Below are 6,215 nucleotides of genomic sequence, written 5' to 3' on the forward strand. Positions count from 1 at the left end.
GTTCTTTCAGAACACCCCCCTTCGGAGCCCTGAAGTACCATGTAAGAACACAGGCCTGAAGTACCATGTAAGAACTCCCCTACAGAGCCCTGAAGTACCGTGTAAGAAAACCAGCCATTCGGAGATCACCACGTGAGTTAGAAGGCCAGGCCACACTGCGTTCCAAAGAGAGTACCCACAATGAGCAGCAGGTGAGTTCCACGAGCGTGCCAGCACCAATCCCACAGACACAACAAAAGAACCTACACGGAGTCACCTCTCATCATAGAGTGCAGGCTAGCCTGCCTCTTTCCTGTCCAAAATTCCTGATCCATTAAAGGAGAGCTTCAGTATAGCAAAGTGGTTTCTATCTGCCACTAAGCTTTGGGATGGTTTGTTTTATCACAATAGTAACCAGGAAAACAATGTAAATGAAGAATTTGTATTTCTAGTTTTAAAAATGTGAATTAAAGAGAGGTTAAGTAATTAACCCATGTTACACAGAGAAACGAAATCTAAATTCTCAGATCTATTTATAACAAGAATACTATACTTTCTCCCACAGACCTCCCCATTTCTATGACTTTTCTTTATAATATTATTTAAGTGAATACCAAATCATGTTTCTTTTATAAAGTAGATCTCTAGACTCTAACTCACAGAAATTTCTCCCTCTTCTAAACTCTCTTGGACTCATTATGTACAAGAAACTTATTCTCTACAGGTTACACTTGACAGTTAGTGAATGCTACTGTCATTAATTCACAATTAGTGAACTTGTTGATTTTCTTATTCATATTCCTCTTTTTCCTGGTCCTTATTATTGGCCTCCCTGGTGAATTATGGCCCAAGCAAGGGTTGAAAATCCAAATAGCCACTTGATTGAAAAAGGTGAAGTAGACTAGGTACAAAGATGCAGAAGTGGTCTAGATTAAGTTACACATGGAAGCAAATGTCACTTGTAAATGGGTCAATCACAAACTTAAGAAGTATAAAAGCTTCCTGACAATGTGATTTTGTTCACTTTATTTCTAGACCCTAGAGCCTATGAAACTGCCTGACTCTCACAGAGGACATTCAATAAATAACTGTTGAAGTAATAAATGAAGACAAATACTGCCAAGCTAGAATGTAAGCCCAGTGGTACAAGATTTTCCAATTTTCCAAAAGGCCAGAAATAAATACTTTTCTATGTAATCCCTCAATTTCTAAACTTTTACAGCTAATCAGAAAAATAACATTAAGCTGTTTGGGGGTTAGGTAAACAAATCGTGTCTGCAGGCTTGAAGTCTATCTGAAGGCTGCATGTCCGATCTCTGTACCAGTGGGACCTTGGACTGCTTTTTATCTTTCCGATTACTCAGGGCAGTGCCTGGTGGGGGGGGGGGGGGAGGGAGTAGGTAGCTTAATAAGCAGGTACTGAGGATATGGCTGATGTCTCAAACGTGCCACCTTGAGGCGCTGCTGTCATTCAGCTGGGGTTTACAAAGACACTACTCAACTTCATCGCTCTCATCCCAAAGGAAGGAGTTTCATCTTCGGCTCTGTAATGGCCACCTGGATTTCACATGACTATCCCCCACTCAAGATTCTGAAGCTAAACTTTCACTCCTTCCAGCTGGTAAGGGTTGATAAATGTCATTCCTATCTGTTTCCAGTAATAAAAAAAGAAAGGCAGGAGAAAGAAAACAGATTGAATTTTCAAAGGGTGACAGAAGAAGCGAGACTGGTTTTGAAATCAGATTTCCACAGTATTAAATAAGAACTCCCTATGGCAATTTTGTTTTCCGTTTTACTGATCTTGGCATTTTTAGATTATACAAACTAAAAGTTTTTTCCAATTGACCTTTGATACTCTCTGATAGTGTGCTATTTTATTTTTCTACATAAAAATTATGAAGTCAAATTTTCAAATGTTTACTAATTACTTAGATTCTTAACTCATAAAAAGTCACATCTAAATAATTGGTGTGTCTGATTTTAAACCTTTAGCAACAAGTACAGATGAGTGGGACTGAGAACAATTTTAAGATACTTTATAGCAGTGGTTCTCAACCTGTGGGGGTCAAAGGAACCTTTCACAGGGGTCGCCCAATTCATAACGGTAGCAAACTATGATTATGAAGTAGCAACGAAAATATTGTTATGGTTGGGGGGTCACCACCAGATGAGGAACTGTCGGAAGGTGAGAACCACCGCTGCAAGGGAGCATGCCCGAAGAAAGCACCTCCGGTACCTGCCCCACGTGCTAAGTGACTCAAATCAAATCAAACACCAAATTTTGAAGACAGAGAGAAAACGAGGTGTCTTGGATTTCCTTTCACGAAATGATCTAACCTGTATAGCCTTGAAATGGCCATAAGAACATCAAAAAGCATCTAAAGATTTCTATAAAATGATTATAGATGCAAAAGAAGAACATGTTCCTCTATATCCAAAATAAAATCCCTGATGGTCCACTGCTTAAACTGCTCTGCTGCAAAGCGAGACGTCAGTGGTTCGAACCCACCAACTGCCCCGTGGAAATAAAAGACGTGGCAGTCTGCTTCTGTGAAGAGTTCAGCTTTGGAAACCTCTCGGGCGGTTCTGTTCTGTCCCATAGGGTCACTGCGAGCCAAAACCTACTCGATGGCAGTGGGCTGGGAGTAGGTATGGCCAGTATCCACTGCACTTAGAACAGTAACTACGGTCACATAGACTAGGCCACTATACTTTGATAATGGCATTAATTTCCTTTGCAACCATATTTATTTTAAACCAGGTTTCCCAGAGCTTGCCCCTGTGTCCTTTTGGAGAATGGGGTTTTTAAATGTTATTTACACTGCATTTAGGTGATAAAATTATTACTAACAAAAGTCCAACTTTGACTGAGTTCCTGCTATTAGTCTAAGTAGCCATAGTAACAGCAACAACAACAACAAGAGTTAATATCTGGAACGCTGGTATGATTTTTTTATAATAATTTACTACATTTTCATTGTCTTATCAACTCTAGCATAAACATCCAATACATGATCAAATTAACATGGCCTTAAAGAAAAAGGAACAGAACTCTTAGGAACACAGAATCCTGTAGTTCCGGGGGGGGGGGGGGGGGGCAAGAGGAGAGTTTAGCTGCATGGGCACTAGGTTAAACTTTCAACTGAGCCCTTTACATCTGTAGGGAGAACTGAAGGAGTGCATTGAAATGCAAATATGTACCAGGGGTATAAGAAATCAGTTATGGGTCAAGCAGAAACATCTGGTCTTTTTAGGAGTCCTGTTAATTTGAAAGCACTGACCAAAACAAACTCAGTTCCACCAAATATATTTTGGCATGGCTCAAAAACCAGCATTAGTTGGAGGTATTTATTTTACCGCAGCAAGATTTATCAGTAGTGATGTGCAATTTACAGTATTGATATTTTGATATAATAAGCTTTTTTCTCAGCATATGAAGATATACCTTCTATGCCTTTCCCCATATTTGATGATAGTGGGGTTTTTAATGGTTAATCTATATTCTTTATAATATATGGGAAAATGATGGAAAGGGGTTTAAATTATCCATACCTAATGCTACGATTTATCAAGTGACTAATTTATGGGAGACCTTAACTATCATGCAACTATTGAGGCATTTCGGTATTTTATTTATATAACGTGACCTCATAAAACAGAACTTTGGTGAAGTTCCCGTCTCTGAGAGACTAGCAGTTTCTCTTGAGAGTTTCCAGGCACCATAAGCTCAGGTCTAGGGATCAGAAAACCAGAGTTCAAACTCAGCTCTTCACTGACAAGCCTGGGGATCCCAAGTGCGCTGGACTGCTGAGCCTTCGTTTTTGCCGTTGTGAGAATCACTGGGGATCTCCCATCAGTCATTTCCAGCACACCTTTAATCAAGTTGTTTGCATTTTTAAGTTTGTTATGTTTCTACTACTTTGTTATTTTTTAACTCTCACCTGTTCTAGTCATTTAAGTAATCATTTGCTTTAAACGCAATGAGTCAGGGGAAGAGCAAGAATCTTATTCTTTCATTAAAATATACCTAAGAACCTCGTACTACCAGACACTTATTTATGGTAGATTATATTCCCCGCACGTGGTCGAGTGTTGTTTAACACATTTACTCATAGGCACCTAGGAGCCCTGGTGGCATGGTACTCACTCATTGGTCTGCTAAACACTAGGTCAACGGTTCGAATCAGTGCTCTGAGGAGACAGACAGACAGGGCTTTCTACTCTGGTACACAGTTACAGTCTCATGAACTCATGAACTCACAGGAGCAGTTCTACTCCGTCTACTCTGTCCTGCAGGGTCTCTGTGAGTCAGACTTGAGTCTCTGGAAGTGAATGAGTCATGGGCACCTGATGCAATACTGTGAGAGTATGGTATCATTATGGATTTATTATTGTTATTATTCCCAAGTCAGGGGATATATATGGGCTCTACCAAGCCTTGCTGCCTGAACTCAAATCCCTGCTTTGTCGGTTCATCATGTAATCACAGTCAAGATACCTGACTTCCCGATGCTCCCCTTTTCCCATCTGTCAAACTCGGGATATCAGCTCCTATCCTACAGGGCTGCTGTGGGGTTGATAGAACTTAGATAGAGGTCATCAGGTTCAGAAATATTGGCTTAGCTAAATTAAACAACTTCACCAAACCATAAAGTTTTGGAGGAACTGGTGCAATTCGCACCTGTTCTGTTGGATTCTTAAGCACAAACTCTAAACAAGTGAAGGAAAGTTTTTTAAGGCACTAATAAGTAGAATACTGACCAATCTAAAAGGCATCAAAGGCACTCGGCTTTGAAGACTAACTAGCCGTGTTTTCTCCCCCTTCACCACTAGAGACATCTCCAGAGGCAATAACTCTAGGAAAAGCCACTGGAATGACCATGCCTTGATCCTCAAACTGCAGCTCCCGGCGGCGGGGCACTCTTGGCAGCGTGTACCATGCCAACCACCCCTCCAGCCTCTCCGGCCTTGAGCTGTACTAGGCAGGGCTGTGAACTTGACGTTCTACTTTTAGAAAACTTTACGCAGCCAAAGCCCATCTTCTGCCAAGCGTTTGCCAGGGGACGAAGAGTCAGACAGGGTGGACCTGGTAAGAGGAATTTGCCAATACCTTAACGGAGAGGCTCTGCTATGTTGGCCTTAAGCGCTCAGTCATTTTCTTTAGAGGATAACTTGTTAGCCTTTTACTGTCAATCTGGCATCGCTCAAATTACACATACCCCTTAGAAAAGCAGCAGCACTGGGAGTGGGAATCTATTCTAAGGCCCAGCAAGCTTACCCCAGGAGAAGGTCCCAACTATGCAAGGGGGGCGGAATTCCCTGTTTGGCACTGAGTGAGTGAGTGAGTTTGCGGAGCAGACGGGCTTTGGGGACGGGCTTTGGGCTTTGGGGAGTAGAGGGTTTGGGCTGGTGACTTTACGCCGCCACCCCTTGCTTCCCAGAGGGAATGGGACCGAGTCTGGGGGGTGGGTGGCAGGCAGCCCAGAGGGTCCTGAGGGTCCCGCGCCGCGGGGCCCCGCCCCTCCCTACCTTCTCTCCCCGTGGAGCACATAGGAGCTGCGGAAGAAGCCCAGGAGCTCGTTTTCAATGAGGGCATTGTAGATGATCTTCAGGTTGTAATTCCTCTGGGCGTCCAAGGTCCGGTTCAGCACCACCACCAAGACCTGGGTCTGTGGGTAGAGGAAAAAGCCGGCCACGGGCACGGCCCCAGCCACGCGGTCCTCGGCCACCTGCACCTTCTCGACGGCCACCCGGGAGGCGTGCAGCACGACGTAGCGGGTGGCGTTCCGGCACGCTATCTCCACGTTCACCTCGCCGGCGAAGGTGAAGTTCTCCATGAAGGCGGTGAGCATCAGATTGTAGTGCAGCGGCTTGAGGTGGCCCGACAAGCGCAACTGGGTCCAGGGGCGCCGCGGCTCGCGCTCCTCCTCCGATGGTGGCCGGGCGGACGGGGTCGCCGGCGTCGCCTGGCCGGCCGCTTCGGACGGCGCCGAGCCCTCGCCCGCGGGGTGGTTGCGCGGGGCGGCTCCCGGGAGGCTGGCGTTGCGGTCACGCGCGGGGGAGCCCGCGGGGCCGCCGTCGGCGCCGGGCGCGCCGCACTCGTCGAACCGCAAGCTGAGCAGCACGGCGAGCATGGTGACGGCGAGCAGCGCCACGAGGGACACGGCGAAGGCCAGCACGAGCCGTTTGTGCACCGTGATGTGGCGCTCCGTGGTGCGGGGTCGCACGCCCACCGA

The sequence above is a fragment of the Tenrec ecaudatus genome, unplaced genomic scaffold (genome assembly GCF_050624435.1).
Source record: "Tenrec ecaudatus isolate mTenEca1 unplaced genomic scaffold, mTenEca1.hap1 Scaffold_363, whole genome shotgun sequence".
Taxonomy (NCBI): Eukaryota; Metazoa; Chordata; class Mammalia; order Afrosoricida; family Tenrecidae; genus Tenrec; species Tenrec ecaudatus.